Source organism: Bos mutus, chromosome 18, assembly GCF_027580195.1.
Source record: "Bos mutus isolate GX-2022 chromosome 18, NWIPB_WYAK_1.1, whole genome shotgun sequence".
Taxonomy (NCBI): domain Eukaryota; kingdom Metazoa; phylum Chordata; class Mammalia; order Artiodactyla; family Bovidae; genus Bos; species Bos mutus.
Window position 1 is genome coordinate 43207868 of NC_091634.1, and position 17619 is coordinate 43225486.

Genomic DNA, 17619 nt, shown 5'->3' on the forward strand with positions numbered 1-17619 from the left:
CCCTAAAAAAGCAACATCCCACATCCCCAGCTGAGAGCATCAGCTCCTTATCTCTTCTACACAAAATAGAGCTGTGTGTCTCCCACACCCTTACTTCTGAGACCCCAGAGCAGAGAAGAGGGTCTGATCTCTAACTGTGGGGGCAGAAAGAGCAGAGACGACGTCTTCCTGTGCTTCCCAGGCATTGCACTCACATGCCAACATTTGTCACACGCAGATGAACGTGCTATTCCCAACATGATAAATTTCACATCAGTCCTGCTGACTTGGGCTTACTAATTGCCCGATAGCGTTTTCTTTGTTAAGCTTCACTGTGATCATCACACTTTTTGTTGAACTGACAGTAAAAATATTCCGCAGCTGACGACCCAAATGCGGCCCTAGTCTTTCATGATTGGGGTTCATGCAGGTGGCACTGGGCAGGCCCCAAGGATCCCAAGCCCTGGGATCTGTGGAGGGCTCTCCAGGGCTGCCATGATGCACAACTTCAGGGAGATGACGTTTACACTGTGCTCTTGTGCTTCCTTCAAATGAGGAGGGTGTAATCTGTGCACAGTGGCCCCGGGGCAAACCCATTCTGAATCTGGAGGTTTGATGTGCAAAAGGCAAGGGACCCAGCAAGCTTATTTATTAAGAGCTGTGGCAACAGGAATGGGGACCAGGATGAGAATGCCCATGTTCACAACGTTATTCTAGATTGTGCTCTCTGCCTCCCTGGCAAAGCTTTTTGATGGAGGCATCTTCAGTTTTAGCTGCCAAGACCAGCTGTCAAATGATACCCAGGGAAAGGGGGACAGCCTAGACACCACTGACTGTCTGGAATCCAACCTGGGTTTGATGTGGGTAAAAGGAGACCCTATGGAAGATGGGGATGCCTTCCTGGAGGGGCAGGGACAGAACAAACCATGGGGAGGTCTCCTCACCCCAATTTGCAAGCTCCCTCTTAGCAAGAGACGGAGCACTCTTATCAGCTGAAGAATTCAGCCAGACAGTCAGGGTCGCATACCACACGGTGGCTGGGCCTGGCTCGGCTGTCTAGCCAAGAACAGGCTGGTCTTTGTTCCTGTGTGACTGGGGGTGCTGCTTGGGGATGGTGGATCCAGGGTGCATGCAATTATGGGATTTTTTTAAAAAAGGTATAGAAATTGTATCCCCCATCTTGGACCTTGGGAAAATAAATTGAAGAAGGGAGTGTGATGTTAAAAGGGCAAGGGGAGTCATTTTCGTTGCTGTCAACTTTTCTTCCCCAAAGTGACCCTATGAGTTCACATGCCTTCCTATTGTTGCAGAAGCCACCAATGTTCTAGAAACATTGCATTTAACTTTTCAAACCTCATTTACATTACCCCAATGTATCATCCTCCAGGGATTCAGAATCCTAAAGCTTGGAGCTTGAAAAAACCTCATAGGTGATCCCCATCCATCCCACTATTCACCCATCCATCTATCCTTTCACCCACCCACTTATCCGCCCCCCCACCTGCCCACTCACCTACCCATCCATCCATTCATCCATCCAACTATCCACCCATCCGTCTATGCACCCACCCACTGATCCATCTACCCATCTACCCATTCCTTCACTCACCTGCCCACATAATCAACCATCTGAGTACCCACTTATCCATCTATCCATCATCCACCCATCCATGCATCCATTCTTTAGTCTAGCCACCTGCCCACCCATTCAGCTACCCACCCCCTACCCATCTACCCATTCATCCATTTATCCACCTACCCATACTCATCCACTCAACCACCTATTTAGATACCTACACACCCACCCATCCACCTATTCATTCATCCATCCATTGAAGATGCATTTATTGAGCATTTGCCATATGCCAGTGAGTGGTGAACAGGGAGACAAGTTGCCTGCTCTCATGAAACTGACATGCTCTTGGGGGAAGGCGGGTAGTAAACAAGTAAGCATATAAATAAACAAAATCATCCCAAGACTATGATTAAGTTCCCAGAAAGAGAAAACAAAGGAGATACAAAAGAATAAATGCAGAGGCCTGAGAGGACACAGAAAGGTCTCTCCAAGAAGTTAACACTTAAGTTGAAAAGTAATTGACAAGGAGAGTCAGCCATACTTAAAAAAAATGGAGAGACAACTGTATTAAAAAAAAATGACAGAGAGAGCAGCCATCATTTGGTGGAGGCTCAGAAATGGGCACAATGTTGAAAGACAGACAGGAGGCCTGCTCGGCCGGAGCAGAATGAACCTTGCAAGTGAAATATGGCACGAAGTCTAACAGAAAATAAACCAAAGCAGAGGGATTCATATAAAGCCAGTTTAAAACCACTGATAAGATTGGACGGCTGGCTCAGCTCTCCCCTGTGATATTTAGTGTTTCTTGGAATGCTTTGCTGATGCTAAACCACTGCCTCTAAAATCAGCAGCTTCCTGGGGCACCTCCGGAGCGCACGCGCCCAGAGAGGGTGGGTGCTGAAGCCGGCAGGGCTTTCCTTGGGGACGTCTTTCTGAACAAAACGTCCGCGTGTGTGCTGAAGGCTTGACGCTCTGCCGGCCAAGTCACGCTGTGGTTTCCCCCTCCCGGCGGAGCCAGGCTTATCCCAGCTGGTTCTTGCTGAGCGGCGCAAAGGACACATTTCAGACCAGGAGACTTTGAAGTATGTGTTCTCTTAAGGCTTAACAATGTCAAGCTTCATAACCCAAGAACTGGCTTGCTAGCTTCCTACTTTAAATTGCTCATAATTTGAAACATGCAAACATTTCCACTTTATCAAGCAGGGCTACTAAACATATTATTGCTGGAACCTGCATGTTTTATGGTCTCCATACAGCCAGGGAGCTGAGTTTTATTAAAATAGACTGTTAAGAGGTTCAACTCATTATAGAATCTTCCAGGCCCCAGAATGAAAGAGTTTTGTTTATTCTAAGGGCGGGGGCAGGGGGAGAAAAAGCACTGGGAAGAGGGTGGGAATGAGTGTGTGTGTGTGTGTGTGTGAGTGTGTGTGTGTGAGTGTGTGTGTGTGAGTGTGTGTGTGAGTGTGTGAGGTGGGGGGAGAGGTGGAAAGAAAGCAGAGACCACCTAGAGTCTGGGCCCTGTCCCTCACCGCCCCTCCTGCGCCAGCTCTGTGTCCACCGCCTGTCCCAGACCCTGCGCTTGTTTGCGGGGTTATGAATCTTTACTTACGGCAAAGTTCAGTCTGGGTGCGAGACAAATGGAATTTAGCAAAGAAGGGTGATTCTTCACTTGGAGAAAAAAAAGGCTCAGGGCCTCCAAGGAGGGCAAGCATAGGAAGAATGTTAAAAATCACAACTGACACACAAACTGTGCAGAAAGGTTTTTAAACAGATGTTAACGGTGAGAAGACAGGTCCAGCTGCGTCTGTCCTTGTTAGTGCTCCTGGGCTTGGGCCATATTTAATGATGCTAAAGGTAAGATCAGGTAATACAGTCATCCCTTGGTACTTACTGAAGACTGGTCCAGGACCCCAAGCAGATACCACAGTCTGTGGATGCTCAAAGTCCGTTACCATCAGTTCTCTACATCTGTCGATGTGAACCCATGGATCCGAAGGTCCAGCTATGGAATCATTCCTGTCTGTTCTGTTAGCCTTCTTTGCTTGCCAGAGCAGAAGCACTGAGCTGATCCCAGCCTGCTGTATCTATTGCTCTGCTAGTGCCCACGCTGGGCTTGTAGAGAGACTCCAAGACAGCATGGGGTGGTGGGAAGGGACTCGGCCGTCCTTGGATCCCAGCTGAGTCTGCCCAGAAACTCTAGCCCCCAAAGCCCATAGTGCAGTGATAGCAAGAGAGACTCCAAGTGAGACCAACAAAGAACTGCCCCGCTGAACCCCGTGATCCATAGAACCATTGAAGACATTCAGTAATGGTTGCAGTGTCGAGTCACTAAGGTTGTATCAGATGGTGATGCAGCAATAAATAACCAAACCGCAACACATCACTTCCTCCCTCCTCTTGGGGGTTTTGGGGGAAGAAGTAGCTCTCCAGGAGCAGAAAACAATGGCTGTCAGCCATCCTGCTCACAGTGATGATGAAAACGAGAATGGTAGCTATCGTTCATGAAACATCTAGAATGCTCCAGGCATGGCTTCAGAGTTTTTATACATTGCCTGTGGTTCATTTAATTACTGTCCCCATTGTGCAGACAAGGAAACTGAGGCTCGGTCTGATTCTGGAGCCCATGTGGTTTTTATTTTTTTAATTGGAGTATAATTGCTTTACAGTGCTGTTAGTTTCTGCTGTACTAATGGATGTGAGAGTTGTACTATAAAGAAAGCTGAGCGCAGAAGAATTGATGCTTTTGAACTGTGGTGTTGGAGAAGACTCTTGAGAGTCCAAGGAGATCCAACCAGTCCATCCTAAAAGAAATCAGTCCTGGGTGTTCATTGGAAGGACTGATGTTAAAGCTGAAACTCTAATACTTTGGCCACCTGATGTGAAGAGCTGACTCATTGGAAAAGACCGTGATGTTGGGAAAGATTGAGGGCAGGAGGAGAAGGGGACAACAGAAAATGAGATGGCTGGATGGCATCACTGACTTGATGGACATGGGTTTGGGTAAACTCCGAGAGTTGGTGATGGACAGGGAGGCCTGGCGTGCTGCAATTCATGGGATTGCAAAGAGTCGGACACGACTGAGCGACTGAACTGAACTAAACAACTGAACTGAACTGAACAAGTAAATCAGCCATATATGTCCATATACGCTCTCCGTCTTGGACTTCCCTCCCTCGCACCCCCATCCCAGCACTCTGGATCATCACAGAGCACCAAGCTGAGCTCCCTGTGTTATACAGCAGCTTCCCGCTGGCTATCTATTTTGCATACAGTAGTATGTACATGTTTCAACGCTACTCTCTCAGTTTACCCCACTCCCCCTTTCCCACCTTCAGTCTACAAGTCTGTTCTCTGTGTCTGCATCTCTATTCCTGCCCTGGAACTAGGTTCAACTGTACCAATTTTTTTTCTAGATTCCATATATATGTGTAAGTGTGTGATATTTGTTTTTCTCTTTCTGACATACCTCACTCCGTATGACAGACTCTAGGTCCATCTACACCACTCCAAATGACCCAGTTTAGTTCCTTTTAATGGCTGAGTCACGTTCCATTGTATATGTGTGCCACACTTTTTGTTCACTTATCTGTTGGACTACAGGTTGCTTCCATGTCCTGGCTATTGTAAATAGTGCTGCAATGAATACTGGGGTCCATGTGTCCTTTTGAATCATGGTTTCTTCAAGGTATATGCCCGGTAGGGGGCTATCCCACCCTGCACCACGGCTCCCACACACACAGGAAGTGCTCAGTAACAGTAGTCAGGGGCAGACAACACTAGGAACACTTTGGAAGTCACCTCTCATCCCACATTTACTAAGTTATCACCCAACTTCCAGGAGCTGTGCTGGATTCTAGGAATATCCCTGGAGCTCAGCATGAGACGCACGGCCCTCCTGCACACAGAGGCACTGGCAGTCCCCATCCTGGCATCTTGGCATTGCCCTTGATCTCCTTTAATCCCTGCAACTGTGGTGCTGGATGCCATCGGCAGAAGCAATCAGTGTTTATCACATGGGTTTAGGACTGAATTACATAAGAATAAACAAGAGACGGGTAGATGGACAGATGGACCGATACATAATAAAAACATTCTCTTTTTCCCCCTAAGTTTAAGTTTGGCTTAATTTTTTTTAAGTCTTTATTGAATTTGTTACAATATTGCTCTGTTGTTTTATGATCTGTTTTTCAGCCTCAAGGAAGGTAGAAAGGACCTTACCTCCCTGACCGGGGATCGAACCAGCACCTCCTGCATTGGTAGGCCAACTCCTAACTACTAGACCACCAGGGAAGTCCCACAAATCACACGTACATACCTTTTAAGAAGCCCCCTCTGAAGTATCCCTTGTGGTGGTTTTAATTCTATCAGAAGTGTCATCCTCACTGTGATTTTTTATTTGGCCTGGGTACAAGGCCAAGAGTGTTGGGGAGTACGATCTGGCCATGGAGGAGGTCGGAAAGGTGTTAACAAGCTATAAATGACCTTCCCGGCCTATTCAGGCATAAGTAATGTCCCCAAATTGCCTACAGTCAAAACTGCCAATTCCAAGCTGATTGCGATGAATCAGGCTCCCCCTATACGCAATAATGTGATCAATTTCTCATTTCGCTGAATAAATAAGCTGGAGGATGGGGAACTGTCTCTGACCCACTGTTAACCTTCTGCCTCATTATTCATATCAGACCTATGACATGCATGTAAGAAATCCCTGGTTCAATTTTAGCTAATTATTTGTTAGGACTGAAGGCTCCGTGAAGTGTTACTGATGGTACAAATGCCCAGGGACCTCCAGGCGGAGAAAAGCAGACTGAAAAAGCCTTTGTCTACCAGGAGAGAGGCCCGGAGCAGCTGCCTTTTCTATGCCCGACTCCAAGTTTATGGTTGGTATGTTCACTCACTTGTACATCAGTATTTGCCTCCGAGTGCGATGCCATGGTAATTTACAACATCTCTGACTATTGTTACCTTGCATTTTTTTCATTGTACTTAGTGAAGATCACCCTCACAGATCAATTCTTCCTTTGGAAATAAATCCTGTCACAGTCTTTCCCCTCCCCACTACCCTACCCTGGCATAGGTATTGAAGGACCCATGAGGTTTTGGAAACATTATATTTTTGTTGTTGTTGTTTAATTGGCTGGCTGCCTCAGAGAGATTCCTGGGAAAGCTGCAAAAGTAAGTTTGTATGTATGGGGAGGGATGAAGCTCACGTGGGGGATTTGGCAGATAGTGCCCTCAGAGATGCTGGGGGCCATTGGCTTGATTGCATCCCAGGGGCCATTGGTGATGTCCCTGGAAGAAGATATTGATGGGGGCTCCTCTGGAAGGGACTCACTGGCTCAGTCTGGGAGACTGGGTGCCTACCCCAGAGGGGGGCTTGGATGGAAGGTTTGTGACTGGTTGCCCTTACCAGGGGTCCACCTGGAAATCAGGACGGGTGACACCCATGGAATCTCCCAAGACCAGAAGAGCACAAGCTACCACTGGTGCAGGTGTGTTTCCTTAAGAGGACAGAGACCTTCATTGTCCACTGGCTGTCACGGTGCCTTTATAAAGATCTGGACCTTTGTCATGATTCAAAGTTCATAAGAGGCTCTCCCAAGCACCTTCACCTCAGGACACTTAGTGAATCAACATCCATTCATTTCACTCAATATACGATTTCTGAATATGAGTCATGCACTGGGCTAGACTCTGAAGGTAATGGAGAGATAGTGTTATCAAGTCAGTACAGTCTTGTCTTCATGGAGCTTTCTGTCTAGTGTGGAGACAGATTATGTAGAAGACATCACTGTAATGAGGCAATGAGTTGAGGGAGTGATGGATTTGGGAAGCCAGAGAGACTTTCTGGAGGTAGCTCTGAGGATGAAAATCTGTGGGAAAGGAACAAGGTAGAGAAAGGGGTATGATGGTGGGGCAGAGGGGTGTCCCACTAGAAGAAGCAGCATCACAGAGGATATTTTAGAGGTAAGAGGGAACTTGGCAGGCTGGAAGACAGTCTGATCACGGGAGGTAAAAGAAGGGGCCAGAGAGGTAAGTAGGATCAAGGCATGAAGGGTCCCATTTGTCCACTGCTGGATGTGAATGCTCCAGTTTGCGGGTGTGTGTGGACTGGGCTCCGTTAATAACTGCTTTAGATCTTAAGCCTAGGATGTTGTTGTTCACTCACCCAGTTGCATCCAACTCTTTGTGACCCCATGGACTGCAGCACGCCAGGCTTCCCTGTCCTTCACTATCTCCCAGAGTTTGCCCAGGTTCATGTCCATTGCATCGGTGATGCCAACCTAGGATAAGTCTTTTTAACTTTTTTTTTAAAGATTGATTTTTTATTTTTATTTTTTGATTGTGGAGGGTTATCACTGCTCCACGCAGGCTTTCTCTAGTTGCCGAGAGTGGGGGCTACTCTTCATCGTGGTGCACCAGCTTCTCGCTGCAGTGTCTTCTCTTGCTGCAGAGCAGGGGTGGGCTCTAGGGCATGTGGACTTCTGTAGCTGCCACTCACAGGTTCTAAAGCTTGGACTCTGTAATTGTGGCCCATGGGCCCAGTTGCCCAGAGTCAAATGGGACCTTCCCCAACCAGGGACCATACCAGTGTCCCTTTCCTTGCATGGTGGATTCTTAACCATTGGACCACCAGAGAAGCCCTAGGATAAGTCTTTAATCAGGACTACCACACACAAACCAGCATGTGCAGTTACCCTGTTTAAAAGTCAGGTCTAGGAGCTTGAACTTCTTGGATTTTATCCCAAGATCCCTCAAAAGTAAATAAGATCAACTTTGCATCTTAGGAAGATCTATGCCTGTGGCTGAAAGCTGAGAAGAGGGCAGGACTGGATGAAGGGAGGCAGGAAGAAACTATGCCTTCCACAAGGTGGGATGGGCCCTAGACTTGGTGGGATTAGCTTCATCTTACAGATGCAAGACCAAGATTCAGAGAGACAAGGATCACTAGCAATTACTGGGTGACTGGCTTTACCAAACCAATCAAAGAGAGCTCCATCATGGATCCAATTTTGCTGTCTTCCATTGTGGAAAGCCTATTTTCTGTTTAGGAGATGGGAGTGATCCCAAACCTAATGTCGAGTATACAAAACCCCAGGAAAGGGAGAATTTGTTGCTTTTAAGACAGAATAGCTGACTCCCAGGGACCAAGCCCTGAACATCTTGGCCAAAGAGCTAAGGAATCTGTATTTCTGAAAAGCAGTCATTCAGTGTCTAAATAATTAAGTACAAAAATATCCTCCTTCCCTCGGAATGAGAGTGACTGGGCCACTGGTCCTCAATATCATTAGGAGCCACCGCCAGGCACACACACCCACAGGGCACGCCAATCCCACCACCCCGCAGGGCTTTGCATATGCTGTCCTTCCAGCTGCTGTGCTCTTTCACTTCATAGTCACATGCTCCTTTCAGGTCTCTGCTCAGGCATGGCCTCCACCAAGAGACAGTTCCAGATCATCTTGTCCAAAACAGCCTTGCCCTGGTGATTGTTTTTTTTTAACTGCCCGTCCTAGAGTAGTCAGTTCGCCATCTCTTTCCCTCACTAGAATGTGAGCTTCCTGAGGGCAGGGACTCTGCACCCTCACCCCTGTATTTCCAGTGCCTCGCCTACAGTGAGTGTTTCATGCAAGCATGAAATGAACAAATCAGTGGTGAAGCGACTGCTCCCTGGTGAAGATTCTCAAAGGACGCTTCCAAGATGCTGTGAAGGGCCAGTCGCAGGAAGATAGAATAGGGCACAGCGATCCCCTGGACCCGAAGTTTCCTTCCTCTCTGGTCCTTCTATATCCCCGAAGCCCAGAAAAGGCCAGACACGGAACTCGGCTGGCTGAGATTTGTTTGGATGATGAATGAGGGAATGACTTGACTGAGCAGCCTGTTAAATCTCCCCTGGGGTCTGGACGGGAAGCAGACCCAGCTCAGGGGAACTGTGGCATCATGGGTAGTAAAAGCATCCTCATTATCAGAGTTGCCATCTATTGATTGCTTATTATGTGCCAGACACAGTCTAATCATTCCACATTCATTATCTCATTTAACCCGCACAAACCACCCATTAATCGGTACTATGATTGTCTCCATTTTACATCTGAGAAAACTGAGACACATGGAGGTTCAGCAGCCAGCCCAAAATGACACGGCATGAACATGGAATAGTCAGGATCACAATTCAGACCAATTGCCTTTCCTGCAAGCAGGGCATGTGTCGGGGGCTCAAACCCTGACCAGTGGTAGGTCATGTTTGGTAAGTGGACACAGTGGAGGGAGGACTTCTAGATATCCATTTGCAGAGAAGAGGGAGAAGATGAAATCCTCCCCTTGGAGATATGGTAGAGACTACTTCTGATGGTGGAGGCTTAGTGCATCTTCTTAATACTTTGGGAGATTCCAGCTGAGGAAGAGAAACCGTTCTGACCTCTGTCTTGATAGCTGTAGAACAGCAAGCTCTCTCAAGAGAAAACACAACATACGAATGAGTTTGGACCTCATTGCTTTGTCCATTCATGAGTTCAGTCATTTTACTGAGGTCCTGCCATGCATCAGGTGCTGCTTTATGAGCTGGGGCTACATCGGGGTGCTGGGCAGATAGAAGCCCTGACCTCATGGAACTTGCCATCTCCTGGGAGAGATGACTGTACAGGGTGGGGAAAGGAGGTGGAGGAACAAGCGAGGAGCTGAGAGAACAAAGTTGGAGGGTGCAGAGGCTCTTCTAGAGATTTCCACCACAGCAGAGGGCAGGAGAGGCCAGGTAAAAGTGCTGGGAAGAGGTGGGGTGAACAACAGCCTGCCTTGAAGACCTGGCATTCATATGCCCAAGAAGGGAGGCTGTGGTGGTGGAGGAAGTGGGTCTCTGTGTTGAAGAGGGGAGCAGAGACTATGTTCAAACTTAAGAAGGAAATCAGTTGCCCAGAGGCCTCCAGCAAAGGAGGAGTGGAGCAGAAGTCCTGCTCTAGGTCCCTCTGTAAGCTGTGTGCCCAGGAGCTCCATCCATCAGAGTGGAGGCCTTTTTCAAGTTCACATCAAGTCCCCTGTGGACCATCAGTCACCCTCAACAGGTCGCTTCATAAACATGCCCCCAATGTGTTTCTTCTCGTAGGAAGTAGCTTGGTCTCTGGATGGCCAAAGCAGCTATGTTCCTCTCTGAGACTAATACAGCTCTATGGTGGGGACAATCACAGTCAGGTGGCTAACCTTGGGAGCCTTGAGGCTCCATCCTCAAACCAGTACAGGTGGGAAACAGCCCCCTAACCTGGCCATGGGAAGAAATGATCTGGGCTCATTTCTCTCCCCAATGTTTAAGATACCTTTCATGAAGTCACCTCTACTAGTGTTTCAAATTCATCACAAACTCCATTATTAAGCTTTTCCATTTCTTAAGATTCCTCTAAGGATTTCTGAGGAATAATCACTGAATGGACTTATATTATTGCCAATCAAGGTCTTGCCCCTGAGTGGTCCAGACTGAGTCTGGGTCCTCCTCTGGCTGAGCCCCCATCTGGGCAGGAAGTGAGCGATGAAGTTCATGTGAAGAAAAATGAAGGCCTCTCTCTCTACTATTCAGCAATCCACCATCTGCTCTGACCCAGAGCCAGGGATCGGTGGCCGGTATCTCCGTGGCTGTTTTCCATGACAACTCACATGCCTGAGCTCATTCATCAATTTCTATGCAACAAAACCAGTTGGTGGAAAACTTGCATGAGTTCCTGAATCCGGGGGCGAAGGGGCGGGGAACACAGGCAGATACAAGACAGACTTTTCCCGTGATGGTAGGAAAGTTCCAACTCCCCCCACAGGCCTCCCTTCCGGTCCCCAGCCACGGGCTCACTTTTTCCACTGCCTTATCAAGTTCTGATAGGCAGAGACTAATCCAGCATTTGAGAGAAAAGGAAGCTCTGGGAAAACCAGAGCCCACCAGGTCCCCCCTCCCCCACCATACACACATGTAGCCCCACAAAGGCTCAGCCCTGCCCTCCAAGCATGACATCAGCTAGCTTGGTCACATCACCTCATTCACTGTACACGTGGACTCAGAGAGGAAGTTGAGCAGGACAGGAAGTCATCCGTGATAGACGGCCACATATACTTTGACCATGCCTGGCTTTGGCCTCCAAAATGGGAGAGAAAGATGGACTTCCTGAAAAGGTCTCAGCCTCTGAGTGTCACTGTCAGTCCTTCGTGCTGCTTACACGGAATTTCTGGTTCTCTTCTCTCCTGGGCTCCAGTGCTTCCTGCTCACCAACCACCACCCATAGGTGAGTGGGACCCTGTGACCAGTGATCAATGGATGTGACAAGCATCAGTGTCCGGCTCAAATCTTAACTGACAGTAGAAAAGCGCCCAGATTTTACTGTCACTCTTATTTCTGGTTATGTGATTGGCAGTGATTGAGACGATGGAAGCTCTGATCATCTGGATGCCTGGATGACGACAGGATGAACAAGGCCCTTCCACCAACTGTGATGCACATACAGCAAGAGCAAGAAGCCGCTGCTGTTTCTGAAACTTGGTCCTGTTTGTTACTGCCACATAATGTAGCCTATACTGACTGAAACAATGGTGGAGAACCATAGAGGTGAGTGGAGGAGAGGAGGCTTGGTTTCAAGTCTCCCAGTTTAGTGTTTGTTCCTCTTAATAATACTAGCAATAACTTCATGAACTTAGAGCACTTAATTAAATTTTTCTGAGTGATTATTCTTACCTATAAAATGAGGATAATGACACTTGCCTCTCAACATTCTATGAAGTTTCAATGGGGTAATGCATGTAGGGTCTAGCCTGCTCTCTACACTCTACTTGCTGTATTTCATTGATTCTGAAAATTTTTTTCACATTCAACATTTCTGAAATTTACAATCAATGCCATTTCCCAACTAATTGGAAGTTTTGTTTTTCCTTTCTCAGTGGCTTGTAAATGATGCTATTTTACCTTTCAATGGTCAGAGTTACTTAAACACAGTAGTTGGTCGTTAGTAATTAGTAGCAATTATTATCTGTCACCTTATCTAGTTGAACTTTTCTGGGTTTGTGTTACATCTGGAAAATGGGAATTATGATCATAATCCCAAAGGAACTGATCAAGTAGAAATGCTTTCAGAAGATTAAGCGTTCTAGTAGTAGAGTGAATAGTAAAACTCCAGGGGCACCGCCTCCAGGAAGTCTTCCTGATCATACCCTCTCAAAACCTGTGCATTTGAGGATGCAGTATTTAAGGTGTGGTGAGAAATGGTTCAACCAGATGCACACAGCAGTGCTCAGCCAATACCCAGCCAGTGCAGAAATATTCAGCCAGACCCAGGTTGAGATGTGAATTTCATCTCTCAGAAGCCATGAGCCTTCAGACAATCCATTTCTCCTTTAGGAACCTCAGAGTTATCATCAGCAACATGAGGATATAAATAGATTTCTTACAGGATTATTGTAAGGGCTCAACGAAAAAAGACATAAATGTAGAGTACAAAACTATGCTGTTAGTATTGTAGGCACTGCCCACACGTGGCTAGTGAACACTTGAAACGTGGCCAGTCCAAACTGAGTGTGCTATAAAGTATATAATACACACCATATTTCAAAAATTTAGCATGAAAAAAAGAATGCAAAATATCTTCTTAGTAATATTTACATTAATAATGAAATGATAATATTTTGGATATACTAAGTTAAGTAAAATATACAATTAAGAGCAATTTGATCCATTTCTTTTTACTATTTCTCATGTGACTACTAGAAAATTTTCAGTCACGACTTGCATTAGTGACGACACCGAATTGGTCTAAAACAAGGCCTCGGCCCTGATAGGTACTCAATAAAATTGGACAGAGACAGACAGAGTGCTGGAGGCTTTCAGGGGAGAATTCCAGGGTTGCCTCAGGGGAAGGCAGTAAGGAGGAAAAGAAAACATTTTAACGTGGGGAAAATTGCCCTAATGGTTTCAATATGAAAGAGGAAATGCCTCCCATTTTGATTGTGGGGTAGAGATGAGGGGCAGGACGTTCTTTTATCTCCCAACCCTGCCCTTCCTCCCTTAACCACTGTGCTGCTTACGCTTCTCAGGCTTCAGGAACGATGAACACTGTGAACTTGTTTGTCCTTTTCTCTAAAATGCCAGCTCCCTGCAAGCAAGCCCCATATCTGTCATGGTCACATTTTATCCCTGGGATCTACTGTGGTGTCTGGCTCAAATTAGGCCCTCAGTAGATGCTTGTGCAAAGAATACATTAATTTGTCTAGAGAGTCATAAGACATTTGGACAGTTACTGCTCTTTGTTAACCCCCCACATTTGCATATATGAGTGGTATTTTCTAAGAGCAAGAGCTTGGAATTCGAGCTCCACCTGCTCAGCCAGGAAGGCATAGAGCATCTGTAGCCTCAATGTTTCCATCTGTCAAATGGGCATATACCTGTTTCTCCTACTATTTCCTTCACACAGCTGCTGTGGGATCAGATAACAAAGGTGGCCAATGAATGGAGCAGGTGAGAGATAAGAAGGCGTTCACTCAGCTAACCACAGAAATGAGCTTCTTAATAGCAACATTGAGAAAGTGATTTTGCTCATTGGAGATCCCCAATATTTTACTGTGATCTTGGCTGTGTCAGGCTGAGAGAAGCACTGAACTCCTTTCTCCAGGATGACTACCTTCCTCGTATGGGTCTGAGCTGAAAGGGCAGGAACACGAAATTGGGCACAATCTCCAGGAGAAGAGAGTGGACGTTTCCACTGACCCTTTAATGACCATGCATGTGGGGGCTCCAAAAATATTTTGTACATGACAAATCCCTAGACAGAGGAATGTGATCATAGTCATCATGACAATGATGGGAGTGAAGAAGGTCTTTTTTTTTTTTTTCTGTAAAGTAACAAAGTAGAAAGAAATCATGGGGTGAAAGTATAAAAAGATGCATTTGTTATGACACAGGATCATTCAATCAGTAACCAAAGATTTGAATTCAAGTCTGGGTTCCGTGCTTTTGAGCCTCAGTTTCCCCAACACAGAGGTGGATTGGTTCCTGTCCTGCCCATTTTGAGGAGTCAGTGAAAGATGGCACGGAGATGGATGTTAAATCACTTTATGAACTGTGATACCCTTTACAAATGCAAATGTTATTGATTATCATTAGAGCATCTGTCAGCAAAAGAGGCTGTCTTGTGAAGCCGTGTCAATTGACCAAAATGATTTGGAGTAAGATTGGCTCAAGGCAACCAGGTAACCTGGAGACAACTGAGGATTAGACCAGGATGATTTCCAATCAACATGAATACACAGAAACTCAGGCTGCGGATAGCTCAGGAGCAGAGCTGGGTTAAGAGCATTAGTCCTGGGCAGATGGAGGCGAGGGACACTGTCTTGGCCTCTGAATAACCAGGGAAGTGAGGCTAAGCCTCCCTGACTCCCACTGTTCCATATTCTAGACTCGAAACTGTGCCTTGCAGATGGTGGCTTCCATGGGGGGCCCAGGCGTGTTTCAGTCTGAGGACACGGTGTGTGGAGTACTGGAGCAGAAGTGTCTAATAAATGGTTGGCGTGGGTCTCTGGACATCAAACAGTTCTTAGGAATAATATTTTGAGGAGCTAAGTGTCAGTGAATAGAAACACATGGATTAAATTTCCGTGAAATACATATGGATGTAAAAATGAAAGAAAAGCTTCAGGCACTGCGTGCTAAGATTCAATTGACCTGGAACCAAATAAAAACTTGAGAGGAAGTGGACCTACCCCAGAAAGATTCTTTTCCTCTAGCCCCCAATAGCACCCTAGAATAGCACCCTTAATTCTAGTAAACTGAGGGAAAGGAAAGAATGGAGAAGAGTGAGTGACAGAGATGGGGATCCCCAACTGGACAGGGCACAAAGTTGTCCTAGATGGGACTCTTAACACCTCTGCTTTTGCTCTATGTTGCCTTGGGATGGAGGGAGCAAATACGACAGTCTATCCAACCTCTGGCTTTGAAACAGCAGGTTAAAGCGTTAGTCGCTCAGTCGTGTCCAACTCTTTGCCACCATATGGACTGTAGCCTGCCAGGCTTCTCTGTCCGTGGGGTTTTCCAGGCAAGAATGTGAGAGTGGGTAGCCATTCACTTTGCCAGGGGATCTTCCCAACCCAGGGATCAAACCCAGGTCTCCTGCTTTCCGGGCAGATCTTTATGATCTGAGCCACCAGGAAAGCCCATAGTGGCAGGTAACAGAGTGATTTAAAAAGCCAGCAGCCGTTTCTCAGGCCCCGCTCAGCGAGCGAGCTCCAGAGCTGACTGTGATGCATCAGAAGAAATGCAAGCTAAATAATGTTTAATTGACAGAGCAGCTTGTTTACTTTTGAATAATTGCACTAAATTGCAGTGCTTAAAAAGTACTTAGACTTTGCAACTTGGCTCTGCCGGCCTGCTCAAGTGGGGATGGCGGGGGCGGGCCCGGGAAAGGGTGGAAGACCCTTGGAACAGGCAGAGGGGGGAATGGGCTGCAGGGCAGGACTGTGGGGTGGTTGGCCACGAGCCTATATACCTTCCTGAGGTCTTGCTGGGACTCTTGTGTCAAACGGCAGCTCACCCAAGTTCTCTCTAAGCTTCAACGCCAACACCCTCCCTCCCCAGGACAGGGTGCTTTGTCCTCAGGAAGTGGACCCTTCTACAGCCCTGGCAGGTACCCATGGCTGCGGCTGACATGGCGGTGCTATAACAGTTCTGAAAACTTGTAACTTTGAGCAGAAGCATCATCGCCATCATGACCGGGAAACCAGGCAGTCTGGGCGTGAACCCCGAGCCCCCAGGAAATGTGCACGTGTGTACAACCAGAGGTGATTCTCAGCAGGTCACTGATGCACTGAAATTCTTCTGCACTGGTTGGAACACAGCTGCAGCCTGAGCTCCTGAGTGCCCCCTGCCTTCCTGGCTATCCCAAACCCTTCTCTGGGACTCCCAAGACCACTCCAGAAATGAATGAGCCAACCCTAGGCACCAAAGGCATCCTTTAGGATCTGCTCAGGGAGATAGTGAAGGACAAGAAAGCTTGGTGTGCTGCAGTCCACAGGGTCGCAAAGAGTCAGACATGACTTAGCGACTGAACAACAACCACCAATACCTGGGCAGCAGCCACTCTGGCTGGCGATGCCACAGCACAGGACATGTTCAATGCTGTCACATCACTCTGATGACTGCCTGTGACCAGGTACATGATTGAGGGATGCAAAAGCCAACCAGGTGGGGAATTTTCATGGAAGCCAATGTCACCAGCCTGTCTCTGTCAGACCCTGGCTCACACCACCCACCCCATCCCCCCATCCCTGTCACCTCAATCCCAGGCTGGGCCATTTAAAACATTTGGCACTACCGGCAAAATAGCTAAGCTTTGTAATATGCTTCTCCAGGGCCTGTGAAAAATGCTGAGAAATGCTGAAAAAAAAATCTTTTTGGCTCCCAAATATGAAAAGAAAACCTCAAAATTAAAATTAATACAGGTTTAAATGTCTACAAGCTGTAACATTATGTCAATGACTCAACCATAAGCCAACTCAATTTGTATATAGTTATATAAAAAATAGGTTTAATGTGGACTAGGGGTGAATTTTAATTGGTTTGATGAGGGGCTGAGCCTTCTAAAGAAAGAGTCTCTGGGATCAACAGGTCATGAATGCCATGAACTCAGTAACAGGAAGGCAGCTCCAGAACTCATGCTCCCCTGAGCCACTGACCATCCACTTCTCGAATTGCCTCCGTCCTTGACCTTTAACTTGACAAGATACCTTCTTTTCCCATTCCTCTGACCATTTGTTGCTAGTTCTCTTGCTGAATTTTTTTTTTTTTTTTTGGATGGGGCTGAGGAAAACTTTAATGTGCTAAAAAATGTATTCTTGGATGTGAAGACTCAATGTGGAATAGATGTCTATTCCATCCAAATTAATTGAGACATTTTATAACTTTCTTTAAAAAAACCTTTTTTACCATGATAAAAGTTACATAAAACCAGGACATGGAAGCAACCTAAATGTTCATCAGCAGAGGAACGGAAGAAGAAGATATGGCACATATATACAACGGAATAATACTCGGCGATAAAAAGGAACAAAGCTGTGCC